Source organism: Lonchura striata, chromosome Z (genome assembly GCF_050655825.1).
Source record: "Lonchura striata isolate lonStrDom1 chromosome Z, ASM5065582v1, whole genome shotgun sequence".
Lineage (NCBI taxonomy): Eukaryota > Metazoa > Chordata > Aves > Passeriformes > Estrildidae > Lonchura > Lonchura striata.
In genome coordinates this window covers 56,221,448-56,236,184 of record NC_140740.1, presented here as the reverse complement: position 1 = coordinate 56,236,184, position 14,737 = coordinate 56,221,448, and the positions used below count along the sequence as shown (strand labels likewise).

The window sequence follows — 14,737 nt, the reverse complement described above, 5'->3', positions numbered from 1 at the left end:
CTGCTGGTACTTTGAAAAACAGTGGTCACTTTATTTCAGATGTCAGGTAATTAAAGTGAAAAAAATGACACAATAATAGTCCTGTGGGCAAGAACTGCATGGGGCACAGAGGACACCGGGGAGAAAAGCAGTGTATCACAAACACAGCTATGTGGGGACCTGGTTTAGAGCATTACCAAGCTCTGCCTTATTCACAAGCACAGAGTGACAAGAGAACATGCCAAAGCAGACCAGATAGTTCACTGACACCAACTCCAGGCAAGTATTAGGGAAATTATTCATAGACAACAATGGATATCACACACAAACTGGGAAGGGTTACAATGATGGTCTCAATGACAATGATAGTACAATGTGAAAGTGACAGAAAAAGAAATTATACGGCAGTATCTCCAGTATTTTCCTTAGATTTACTCTATTGTTGTCTACAATTTGAAAATGAGGCAAGTGGTCGATTGGGAACTATGATTTTTTTCTCTGTTTAGTATGCTGCTTTCTAGCCATGTCAAATAGAGAGTATAGTTCAGTCAGTGCAAAAATCACAGCCACTTTTTTTTCTCATCTCTGACATGCTGTGTCTTCATCAGTAGAACTATTTAGATAATGAACCTGTATCAAATGGAACCTCAGCTAAAAAATGTCCTCTGTTTTGTGTCAAAGTTGACTGATTTAATGATTTTGATCTCTCAGCCAGGACATCAAGGCCAGCACTTTTAGTAACTCACATTAGGCAGAACAAAATCTGTGTCTGAAAAAACAGGCATGTTATCATTGATTTGTTTCTAAACAAACAGGGAGTTATAACAACTCTTTAATCTGAAGACGATAGATCCTGAGATGGAATGAAGCACCTAAGTGCCAGGCAAGTTCAGTGAAAAGTGAATAGAGTGTATGTCATAATTTATTGTGACATTGTTATTTTGTGATCTACAAGAAGGCATTCATTGTGCTTGAGAGAGACTGCTATTTGTGATCAATTGTATTTGCTGTATGTTCTTCCCTTTTGAAATACACATTCTATTTATCTGTTTATAGGGTTTTTGTTTGTTTTTTTTTTTTTTTAATCTACTGAGTTATTTCATTATCCTTCCAGAAACTTCAGCAAATGGGCAAATCACTAGAGTACTTTAGGTTACTAACTGGAGCACACATACCACCAGCCTGTATTTATGAATGCAAATGTGCAAGCTGTAATCCCTTAATCAGTGAGTTCAGAACTTTCTGGTTGAGGAGAATATCTTGAGGTGAAGCCTGAAAAATAGCAGTTCTACAGACTTGAAGTTCATTTCAGGATTTGCCCAACCATGATTAGATAAACTAAATATTCTCTTTCATGGTAACATTCATGGAATTCTTTGAAGGCAGTAAAATCAAAAGCGGATTAGAGAAAGATACGTCAGCAAAATACAATAAACATACTGATACTGTTAGGAATTACATATATGTAATTCCAATGCTTTGTTATCAACATTACAATAAGATGAAAAAGGATTGCAATAGAACCATTCATAAGGAAATTTTAAAAAAACAAACCAGCAAGAAGTCTTCTTATACCACAGGAGAATGAAAATGTTTGATATTTTGGTGCTGTGTTAGACCAAGGCATGCACATACCAGGTGGTGTGTCAGTTATCAAGGCCAATGGTGAAATTAAGCATGGCATCTAGACCAGAGCGCTCTTCAGCATGCTTCATATCTCAGTTGTAAGAACAAGACACAGTAGACACTTTAAAACAAAATAAAAGCAGATTTCAAGGGACATCATTGAGAGACATTCCAATTTATTAAAGCCTTTGCAAAAAAAAAAAAAAAAAAGAAAAAGTACACAAAGACCAGAAGTCACCTTCAGACCCAGGATATCTAATGAACTAAGGGCATAATTTCAACTTAGCCTTATTGACCTTTCAGAGCCAATAACTGCAGCTTTGTTTTTGCAAGTTTCTATATCTTTATTTTCTGAAAAGCAAAACCACGGATGAAATTGCTTTAGATCAAGCTAGTATGCTTTGTTTTGTAAGTGCTCCAAACATACTGAAAGACAGTTAATTTATCAATCCAGTGACACTGAAAATTTATTAGGTGAACTTAGAGATATTGCTTCCTCCATCACCCCTTCTCCTAAAATTGGGGAAGAATAGAAAACACAAATAGAGATGTACAGAACTTGGAAGGAAAACAGCAATATAAACATTATATGGATACACTGAAGTTGTCAGTGTATCTAGCAAAATCCAGCTCAATAAAAGTTTTGATAAAATAGGCTGCTAGCATAATGCACAGAAGAATTAAGAAATATTTTTTACACATTGATAAGGCTGCATCACAATGAGCTTACTAACAGACCTATCAGTAATGCAGAAGTAAGCAATCTGGTTTTGGCATGCCCTCAGCTGGAAAAAAAGTATATTAAAGGAAAATTAAATAATCTGAAGTAATTGTTAGGTGAAAAGCATAATATTATAATTAAAAACATAATACTTGTTATAAATGCTAAAACATGTGCCAAAAATGTGATAAAATTAAGCAACTGAACAAACTTAAAAAGAACTTCCCATACTGGCATAAGCCAAGGTTAGCTTCTGCATGACAACATTGTGGACATTGTCTTCAGAGATTGAGATACTTGAAATTAGCAAATTCATCACAAAATAAAAAGGTGAAGTATATATAGCAGTGTGAAAATAAATACCTCCTGAGAGATAGGGTTATTTTGGCTTGGATTGCAAGCTAAATGTAAGGTAAAATTTATCAAGCTGTTCAGAAATTCAAAAATATTTTCCAGGAACTGCTTGCATTTCACATGTGACTTCAGTGATTACAGAGAACATGCCTTCAAGTGTGCTACTCTCTCCATTAATCTTGCTCAACTGATTCAACCTGATTGAAAGACAAACCCATATTTTCCACAAGCATTGATTTTTTTATTTTTTTTTTCACAGAAACTGGAATAGCATGAGTGAAACGTGTAAGATAAAGGCTTCATAAATGGAGGATATATTTTTGTTTCAGTGGCTCTGGGTAATGTTGCTTGTAATTTGACAGCAGCTTTGAAATCATTAAAAAATCTGACATCACACCAATGTAATTTCTTAACAATGGGAATTTCCACAGAAGTTTATAGGAACCATACCATAGTGCAAGAGTTTGTGAAGACACCAGTTCTGTGACCCAGGGGCCCTGGAGGACCATTAAGTACATTTTTAGTGTTCTGTTGGCTATTCAGAAGAGCTTGATTTCAATTCACTTTGAAGTCCTGAAAAAGAAGAACATGAACTTCTTCCTGTCTCTCCAAGTGTAATTTTATTTCTTGTATTTCTCATGTGTCCTACATATTAAGAATGCCATTCATCTGATATGCTTTTCACATTTGCTCCAGGATGAGATTAGTTGTGTGCTATCAGCATCTGTTTTTCTCTTGGCACTAAGGGACTCCAGAGTGACTACAGAACCTGGTATCTTCAGTGCAAAGAGATATCCACAGCATAGTTTAATGGAGATAGATGGCATCTGTGTAATTATAAGTAAAATATGCTTTATTTACAAGTACACACTTATTCTGAAAGAAAAGGATTACCAACTATGTAATGCGATCTCTTCCTTCAAGGATCTCAGTTCAAAACCAGTGCCTGTATTCAAGAGGGAAACTCTACCTTGGGAATTTACCCTGGTCAGCAAAGTTAACAAAAATCTACCAACCTTGTCCAGCTATCTTTTATATGAAAGTAAGCACCTTCTATTGTAGCAGTAGCTGGATGCTTTCTTGCATAATAATAAATTTTAGAAGTCAGTTATTTTCCCTAACAAAAATTTCAGAGATACAGTAAATTAGCTGAACTCTGTTTGTTTATCTGCGCAGTGTTAAACACCATCAGCACTCAGCACCAAGAAGTAACCTTTATTAAATCCAACATCTCTGAATTAAAACAGCATGTTACAGTCATTTCTGAGGTAAATATGATAGGAAAGTTGAAAGAATGTAACCTGACAATCTTTTAATGACTTTTCTGTTCCATATAACTATTTACTGGATATCATTTAACAATCTGGTCAGTGTAGAATATTTTATCTAGAACTACAATGTACAGAGGGAAAATATTTTTTTCCCAGAATGCATTTGTAAAAATGATCAAAAATAACAAACTCCATGTACTGAAGCGGCTTACCCTCAGCAGACCTTGAAACTTGTTATTTTAATGTTTCTTGATACTAAAGTTTTATCCTGGCTATGTAAGATATGCTACCATTTCACACACCACCTCATATACAGGAAATCTTAAAACCAGATAATGAATGCTTTCTGATGAAAATGAGGTTTTCATGCCAAATTTCTTCTAAACACATATCTTAATTTATTGATTAAAACTTGTTTGCCCTGTTTCCAGCAAACAGATACTTGGATCAGCTAGAAGGAATCAGACAATATATATTCAAAATTTAGCAGATGTCCTCCAAGCGTGTCACACTCTCCTGACCCCATGCCCACTATTTTTTTTCTAATTCTACTTAGTAATATGGATTTGTTTCCAAGACTGCTCCTCTTTTGCTGGTAGGCAAAGAAAACAATCAGAACTGTCTGCAGAGAGCATGCTCCTTTTCAGACTGCTTTAGGTCCAGAGACCAAGGATACATTTCATTCACAAACTCCTGTCTGCCAAACAGAGGGTGCCTGGGGTTAGCCCAACTTCTCTTTTTGAGTAAAATGGTGTCAGTGATGCTATGCTGGCTTTCAGCATCTGGGGATCTGCCCTGCTCTGCTGTCACTGTTTGATCACCAGGAATGATAAAAGTATATCCCCTTGAAATAAAATCAATCTAGTGATTAACCAGGTCTACCAGGAGGACCAGACTGGCATTTTGCCATTTACTAGTTCCAGACATGGATCTATATTTGTCCTATGGGAACTAGTATTGTGAGAACATGATTCAATAGAACATTTTAATTACAATACAAGTCCAGCCCACTAAGATGATCTTCCCTTCTGTGACTGCCTCAGAGAGAAGCTAATCTATGACTCCAGTCTCCCTTTGTGAGACACAGTAGTATTAGGCATGCCCTCAGCAGATATTGGAAAATATTCAATCGTCCAGGAAGAGCCTTCAAGGAGGTTTCATGTGTTTTAAGAGAGGGCTTTATAGATAAGGTATTTTTATTAATGTAAATAAGGAGTTGTTTCATAATACAGTTTTGGCAGTCTTTCAGGAATGGTGGCTTACAATGTCTTCAATATCTGCAGTCATGGAGGGAGAAGGAAAAACCTCCATGAAAAGTCTTTCCATTTGGGAAGAGCCACAGTAGCCAGATAATGTATTTTGTTGAGATGTCAGTGTTCAGCTCTCCTAGATGAGCACACAAGAGAGATGACTCAGGGCACAGAGTTACTATTGCTCATGGCTCACTGTGCTGAAATTGATGTGTGAGTGAAGCACCAAGCAAATACCACCTCCTTGCATCACCTTGTACTGGACAGTCTTCTTTCTCCCTTTTCTCCCTCCCTCATTTCTTCACTTGCCTCTCCATGTTCCACTGAGAAAACTGAAAAAAGGCATATATAAAAGCTTTGACAGAGATAACAAGAAGTGAAGGAGTCATAGCAGGTGCTGAGCATTAGAGTACCATCTGGGGCTGTCTAATACTAACTCAAACAGTCTCCTCCACAGGCACTCAGAAGGGTAAGATGCCACAGTTACTCAAGGTCAAGCAGGCAGAAAAAAGAAAAGCAGAAACTCTGGCTCAAGCCTGAAGATGTTTACAGGAGCCAGCAAGATTGACCAATGCTATTAATTACTAGGCAGTATTAATACACGTGCTAGCTCACATTGTTTCTCTAATTTACTTTCACTGATGTATTGTGACATCTTGAAATCACCCTTGACTCTGACTGTGTGAACCAGATTCCAGAAATGTAGTGCAAACCACATTAGCAAATACAGAAAAAGTATAGACCTTCCCTATCAAGATTAAATTAAGCTGAAATATTTCTCACCCTCCTCAGACAAAAGTCGAACAGACCTGAGGCCACCAGCACATACTGAAACTCAAGCATGTCTCAAAGCCTGGCACATGAGCCTCAGCAGGTTATCATCAACATTTGAAAAATGAACCAATATAACTCAGTCCAGGTTTTACATCTGCTGTTTTGTTTGTCAAATGTCCCCCAAGTCCGGTATTTTTTACTTATCTGTATTCTCTATCAGCCACAACTCCAGGGGGAACTTAGCTATTCTGTGCTCCAAAACATGGTCACTGTTAAATGCTTCTGCAGTAATGATCTGCTGAAATGCACACATTTTGTGTCTGGCTATGCTGTGACAATCAACTAGAAAAACATTTGTAAATTTCTTTAATCTAGGAATGCATTTGACTCTGGATCTACTCTTTTATTGGGAAATAACATGCAATTTTTAAATTATAATTCATAACATTTAAAGTATCTCACATGCTCAAATAAAATGGTGAAGATCTACATAATCAGCCTTTAGATAACTGGAAGATGATGAAGCTCATTCTTTCCTCTCTATTTTTTTTTAATAATTTATGTATCATTCTTATTATATAAGATTTCATTAGGTGCTCTAGAGAAATGCTAGCCAGCGACTTTGCACTTCACAAAGTGAAGTAGTTCACAAAGTTTAAAAAAAAAGGTGTGACCCACCTGGGGATGCCATGCCTGGCAACACTGCTGGTCATTTGTACTGTCTCCTCAAAGGTCCAGATTTTTTAAACTCATATTTCAGAGTTAAACAAACAAAGCCAAAACAAAAACAAAAACAAACCCAAAACCAAAACAAACAAACAAACAAAAACCCTGAGGGCCATAAATGAGATTTTTAAAACCATATTCTATAACTGCCTTTTAAATAGATGTACAGCTCATAATGCTATCTGTAAAAGAAGAGAGATCTTGAAATTCAATTGGCCAGAAGTGCATTTAAGTTTCCCAGATTTCTATTTCATATCAGGTAGTTGATTCTGAAGAGTTGAAGCCAACAAACTGAATCACGAAATGATTAAAGTTGGAAATGTCCCCTAAGATTACAGAGTCCAGTTGTTAATCCAGCACCACCATGTCCCCAGGTATCACATCCACACACCTTTTGAACACTTCCAGGGCTGGTGAGTCCACCACTTCCCTGCTGCATTACAAGAAGCATTGGTAAGGACTTGGGTGGACTTTGAGCTTACCCAGCTGGCTGAACACAGGCTGAATACTTTGTTAGTCTCCACTTTATCACTGTGTCATCTTGTTCTACTGTAAATAAATGCACTTTATAATTTCTTTTACCTGCTGAGGTTATGTTGAATCATAATTTCTTTGTCATTCTTCAAATGACAGAATCAATTAGTTAGGTAAGATAAATATTATTTTTAAATTATATTCTCCTCATACATGCTGATTTTTATTTTAAAAAAGGACTTGTGTAAAGCATGTAAGGAAATTTATGCAGTTACATGCAATATGTATATATATATTGTGTTTGTTATTGCCATGTATGTAATGCTGAGAGGAAAACAATGCTGTGATATTATAAGCACAAAAGCTATGAGGGTCTTATATATTTTCATGTATGTTGCATATTCAAGGCCAGCAGCTACCAGTACAATCACAATCATCATGCAGGAGTCAGGGGCTGTATCTCTCACTGTAAGCTCTTGGTGTTGATTCTTATGATGCTAGGAAAAGAGTGGATGTGCTGCATTGTAAAGTGGAAGGGATAAAACCCAAGTGCTGTAATTTTTTTTCATATATAGTTCAAAACCATTCCATGCTTTGTAAAATCTACATGTAGGTTTGTTCAGAGGTTTCGGATTCAGTTACTGGTATCACAAAGCCAGTATGCTATTATTTCTAACCATGATTTTTCTTATTGTAATACATGAGTCAACTGCAGATGAAGCACTGCAAGGAATCTTCTGCACAATGTGCCCTCCTAGGCAGCCTCTGCTTTTTAAGCAGTCTATTGATTCAACACATTAACATCTCAGCTCATTTTGTATTATATCTTAGAGTTTTGAAAAGGTTGCTTTTGACATATACTTTTTTAAACTAGTTCCAAATGCCAGTGCTAGGCTTAAAATTACTGGCCTCTCTTCAGAAAAGTATGCTTTATCACAGATTATAGGCATTAGAAAATAAATTATGGAAAAGACCTCGATATCATCTTGTCTCTCCCCCTGAGCATGGGGTTGCTCTCTACAATATATATCAGGCATCTTTGTTCTTTCTAGTTTAATTGAATCTCAGACTTTCATCAGACTCTTTTATAGCCTAGTTTATCTTACTATATGACATCTCTACAGATGTTCAGCCTATATTTAACTATGCTATGTTTCATCTATCCATCTGTGTTTTGTTGTCCTTCATGCTAAGCAAAGAATCAGGATTTCTTTGTGTTCTGTTTTTAGAAATTGCAAAGAATCTGCACTTAAGTAGAAAATGTGAGTCTCAAGTGCATGCAACTGAAATGCTCTCAAACAGTAAAGGTGCTCACCATAATACAAACATCTCCATCTCAGAACTATTCAGAGCAAGAAGTAGGTTAGCTCTTTTCTAATATTTTTTTTCAAAATGAGCTTTCTCATTGCAATTTTCTGGTTTGGTTTGGTTTGGTTTGGTTTGGTTTGGTTTGGTTTGGTTTGGCAGCCTGCACACATTTTCCATTCAAGTACAATATGTATGTTTGAATAGCAGTTGCGTCTATTGTAGAATTTTCCTAATCATGTCTTTTTAATTTACTGTTTCAAAAGCACGTCTGTGCTAACACTCATGTTTACATGTCATATACTCCACAGCACCCTACTTCTGATCTCACACAGTCACTAGTCCTCCAAAGCATTCTGCTTTATGCACCCACATGCTCTTCAGAAAAAATCTAGTAGGCATCCACCCTAATTAACAAGAAGTGTTATCTAACTAATCTCCTTAGAGAGCATAATCCTGATTAAAATGTCCAGGTGACCAGTATTTAACAGGATGAGTAAAAACATGGATCTAAAGAAAATCTGTGGTTTTAACTGGTCTCAATAAATACTGGGTTCTAATTCTGAAGCCTGTTTACAAAAGCATTAACTAAAAAGACTTCACAATAGTTTTCATTCAACTGGACCATCCATACCTTTTCAAATAAGCATATTATGAATCCCAACATATATCAATGGTACCTATATATTAGGCTGGCCACTATATATATGTGTGTAAATGTGTACGGGAATGCTGTTTACAGATATTCGTACATACAGATGTGTGGACTGGCTGTTGTGCTGTTGTGTTTATGGGATTCCTAGCACTCTCAAAAGAGAGAAGTGCAGACAGGAACACTAAATTAGTTGCATCTTTTGTACAAAAAGAAGAACCAACACTTGAGGAGTGCTGTGCCTCATGAAACAACAGCTATACCTATCCCTTCTTATACATACCGTTGTCATTCTGCCTTTACTTGGTTTGGCATTGTGCACAATTTCTACTACAAAGTGTGTGTCCCAGTCACTCCTGGAGTGGTATTTGCTCCAGCTCTGATGACAACTCTTTGAAATACAGTTCTCCCTGCTCAATGTAAAATGTTGCAGCAGACTGCAATAGAAATGGCCTTACCCTAAGCTAGAGTTTGCCAGTGTTTGCTAAGCAATTTTAAGCATGCTAAGCTTTCTAGCCTCCTTATAGTCTAAGTAAGAACATTATTGTCTCTCCTCTCTTGGGCACTATTCTACCAGAAGAAAAGCAAACCTAAGATACTTCATAGCCTTTCTGGCATCATGAAAATTACTACTGGCACGTATTTTGTACTATTAAATTAAATACTGCTGTATTTAATTTGCTTTAGTAATTACAGGTCTAAATTAATCACTGCCAAAATCCATAGATTCAGCAGAAAACCCTCCTACAGCAACCTCTCCCAGAATTTTAAGTGGCTGCTGTACATACTCTAGATCAGCACTACATTGACAATGAAGTTCTTAGAAAATGCTCATAGAAATAGTTCCATCCCATTCACTCTGCTACATAGATAATTATTCCAGGAAAGATTTTCAGTATTTCATTCAGTTGATTTCACAGTGCTCAGTTGCAAAGATCTGGCAGAGAAAATGCATTTATTTCTACTGGAAGAAATCACCACTTTTCTTTCTTCACTGTGGCAGATATTCACCAAACTCAAAACATCTGCACTAGCTACCAGCTAACATCTACACAGAAGGAGCCAGAGATAGAACCTCAGAGGAATGTATGTCCCTGAGCACCACTGAGAGAGTTTCTACACTTGAAAGCACCTGCTGCTCATAGTTGCTGAAGAAGACACTACGGTAGATTCCTATTTGCTCCATAAATATTGGAGATCCTGTAGTATCTTTGAAGATAAATGTCCCCAGTGCCTCTGTCATCATGTAGCCTTGTCACAGAGTTTTGATGAAGTGATTTCATGTGGCCCCACCTGGGCTGAGTTATAAATTTGCCATGAATTATGCAGAGATCAGTACAGCCATGAAGTGGATTGGAGAGGCTGCACAGCTGCTCTCCTTGCATGTGATATAAAGCATGTGCCACTTAGGAGAAATAGGGACAGTCTCCTGCCCCCCTCCCCACCATCCACCAGCAAATCCTCTCCAGGATTAAGCAAGTTCACTTAAAGGTTGTCTGTTATCTGGCTTTATTTCATACAGATTTCCCCTTTTTATTTTCTGCGTCTGAGCCTTCTGCAATGTCTTTTTGGCAAACTTTTATAATCTTCTTGGCTTCCCATTAAAGATTAGTAAAGGCCCTACAGTGTGTTTGTGTGAAAATACAATGTGTTTGTCTATGTCTGCATGTGTGCCGGTTTGCAACTCTCAGTAGGCAAATGACTGTAAACTATTTATTCTTCATCCTGTTTGAATGATCATCTACAGGCATTATGTATAATAAAATTTACATACCAAAATGCTTTCTGGAGATTGTAAAGCTCCAGCCTTTCTTGCATAAACTTAAGTCCCTGCACAGTCAGAATTGCCTGAAAAGATTTATGCATACTTATCTCTTCTGGGTGGAAGAGAAAAAAATCTCAAAAAAGGAGATAATAATGGATATAATTTTATAACAACAGAATAATAAGGACCAGCTAAAATTTCTCATTCATCAATAGAGACTCATGACATTTTCACAGTTTGCAGACACAACAATTTCATAATCATGCAGCTGCCAAGACAGTTATGGAATATAACCAACCCCAAAACTCATAGTAAACCAGCTGTGAAATAGAAAAAAATTATTTGCAAAGGATTTCTTTAGTATTAAGCCAACTTCAATGTTAGCCCAAACAAATCAAGCATACTTTTTCACATACTTAAAAATATCTTGGCCAATTTTTTAACAGTCACTTTTTCTAAAAATGAAAGTGCTTGTTATAGCTAGTTCTATGCAGCCCTATCCACCCTGGTAATGTTACAATGAACAGCTTAGGACTTAGAGACTGCCAAAGTGACTCCAGTTACTTTAGAAAAGAAAGAAGCTATATAACATGTAAAAGTGCTATATCTTAAAATAATTCAAGAACAGAAACATGCTCAAGGAACTTCCAAAGGCTTCTGTCTTCAATCTGCCACACAGCAAATCAAAAATCACTTTTAGATTTTCGCATGGTTTTTTCAAGGTTGTTCAAGTTGCTTCACAAAGTGCCCAGAAGAGATGAAGGGATGGGTCTGCAGGTTATTAATTTTAAAGGGTGAGGTTAGTGAAAAGGCAGCCATCATCACCATTGAGCACTTCCCACTATACCTGCCTTCCTGCTGCTGGGAGGCTGGCAGGGTGAGACCAGGCTGCACCTGGCATCTGCTCCCAGCAGTGAGGGCAGAGCACAATGCAGAGACCCTCAGAATGGGGATATTCTCTCATCCCTGCATCCCACCCACCAGCCAGCAGGAGCACAGCCAGCAGTCACAGGAGTGAGAGAGAGCCCAAACCAAAACACATACATTCTGATAGGTAAAACAGAGTTAATAATGGCATGGGCAGTACTTGCTTCCCTGTATATTCTTTCTTGCTGTCCTGAGCTTGCTGTAGACAAGCAAGGTAAAGAGCTTGAGCAAGCATACAAACACAGGTGATCCCATAGCTCTTTTGTACAAAAATCACACTTCAGCACAACTCCTGGCTGACAGTCAGGATGGGGGTTGGCCCAGAGGCATGGAAATTTGCAGGGAACTGGTGCAAATTTGCAGGGAGCCTGGCCAGCTGAGGAGTGTGCTGGCTTCATTCAGGCTGCTGTTCAGAAATGCACCTGCTGCAGGCACACACCCTCCCTGACACCAGACAGCTGCTGGTCTGCCTGTGGCCACTGATGTACCCCAGCGAGGCTGGACATGCAATGTCTTTGCCACTGCTGACAGCTTCTGTCATGAAAGATGTCTTTCCAACCAGCTGAGACAAAGCAACATCATTTTCCCACAGCTATGTCTCCAAAGAAGTTGTGCATGTTTCCTTAGCCTACTTAGTCAGACTGAAAAACATCTCTCTCTTTCTGAAAAACAAGTGAAGGGAAGCAATTTTGCCAGGAAGGCCTGTACTTGTCTAATTTATGGTGCCACAGAAAACCTGGCATGCATCACAACACTGTGCTTCACCCCAGGCCATGTGGCACAGCATTCTGCATGGGTTCTGCATCCCTTTCAGCTGCAGTACCTGCTCTTGTCCACTCTCATGCTCCTGTTCGTGCATCACATCTGTGTGTAATCTATTCATTACCTCTAGCCAATGTACATGGAAATTTTTATTACATTTGTAGCAAAAAGTTCCTCTTTGTAATTATTTTTTCCATGCATATATGTTGTAAATAGTGGACAGACACACCAAGCTGAGAAATGTGAGATCGCAGGAGTACAATGCTAGGCTTGAGCTAAAAAATCTGGCTTATCTTTGTGTTAGAGCACAAATCAAGGGAGCTTGTGCCTGTTCATCATATGCAGAATAAACATACACAAAGTATTCAAGTGGTCCCACTTTGACCCAAAAAGAGCTTTCCATTTCTTTTGTCACACCATGCTTTGACCCACTTAGATGGTTGTGTAATCTCTGAAAAGGTCCCCTATAGTTCAAAATTATTTCATGTAAAAGCCACTGGTTATCCTAAAATATATTTTCTCAATTTCTGTTAGACACTCATTCTAGATAACACAATGAGAAAATGAGCATACTTTACAGCAGCACTCCTTCAAACACCCACGGAAGTATTTAAAACTACATCAGCTCTGTATACAAACTTTTTTCTATTAATAACCAATGAATAGTATTACAGTATTATTTCCAGTAAACTGAAACAGCAGAGCCTGTGCAACCAGACTGCAGCAAAACAGAGCAGTCTCCCAATTTAGTATTTAACTAGTTCAGACCACCTTGCTCCCACAGCCAGGATATCAAGTGACTGAGCACTGATCCATCACAGCCCCTTGGAAACCCTTTGCGAGTCCCAGAACTGCTAGCAGGTGTGTGGCCCTGCTATGGCCTTCCAAATGACCTCAATATTGTACTTGACCTTGGCCACTTTTCCTAACCTTTGTATGTTCTTCTCTAGGTAGACTGGTAAATCTTGGGACCTCAGGAGTTTCAGGCTGGATTTCAGTCCTCCATGACAACACAGGTGCACAATGCCTGCTTGGCCCTCCCAGTACCGCCATAATTTCACCATAACTACTGAAATAATTCTGCAGGTGAAGGGGGTGTCCACAAAGAGGTCTTGTAAGTCTGAGAACTATCACAGCTGCATCAAAGCAATAATAAATGCTGCTGCAATCTAAGGTCCTGATGGGTTGCAAATCTGATGCCCCTTGAGTTGTAGTCATAGTATGAAGTTTTCTAAGGGATCAGATTGTTTAGCCCAGTGTGTTTGGATTTCTCCTGAACCTGCCTTTGCCTGTTGAGCTTCTTAACTTCAACTTCTGACAGTGAGTGCACTACATATACAAGTTAAATGTTTGCATTTTTGTTTGAGTTTCATCGGCATATATTTAAATTGCCACTTCTGTTTAAGTACAATAATTCCAAACCACAGACTTGCATGCTCCATTACTGCTAACACACTTGTCACCTTGCAAACCTGAACTAAAGCCCATAATCTTGGGTTAGATATCAATAGGAGTCCCAGGTATGCAGGGAATGTAGAACTAAATCTTTTGTGTCATAATTTACAGTTTGCATGTAACAGAAACCTTTTTTCTGCTTGCTTCTCATATCTGGGGCTCCAGCATACTTTGACAGTGAAATGTAAAATATAGCTAATCAAAGACTTTAATGGACATGTACCTTTAGTTATCCCAAACACAAAGAAGTAAAAACATGTTAGGCTTTTCGTGTATTTTATTAGTGCAAATCTACTATCACAAAGGTTTTCAGCAAGGCTCTCAAAGCTTACCATTACAGATGATTAGTCATGCTCTATATTGTTCTTTGATATCTGGAATGGGATTTCATTAATTTGCAGGCATTCTTAATGCACTGCATAAGGTCAGAGATTACTGGTTTCCCACAAATGAACTTTTCTTCCTCCATTTAAAAGGATTTAATGGAAAGTAATATAAAAGTTTCTACTGAAGAACTGGTCCTGCTGGTTCTTGGAGCCAAGTGCTGATCCCAGACCACCACCTTCTGGAACTCTGCAGAATCACAGGACCGCTTTGTAGACTGCAGGAGTCTGAAAAGGACTGGAGACCAGGGGAGTGGTCAGATGAAACGTCATTCACTGCACACTTGTCCTGCAGATTGCCAGAAAACTGCTG

At 38.1% G+C, this 14,737-nt stretch overlaps 1 long non-coding RNA gene across 1 annotated transcript in view; it reads left to right on the top strand.

The window, feature by feature from the left end:
- LOC146763844 (uncharacterized) overlaps positions 1–14,737 on the top strand; it is a 47,995-nt gene that overhangs the window by 29,076 nt on the left and 4,182 nt on the right. Inside the window, exon 2 of the long non-coding RNA XR_014951188.1 lies at positions 1–14,737. This exon is cut by the window's left edge and continues 24,436 nt beyond it. This is a non-coding gene — a long non-coding RNA (uncharacterized LOC146763844).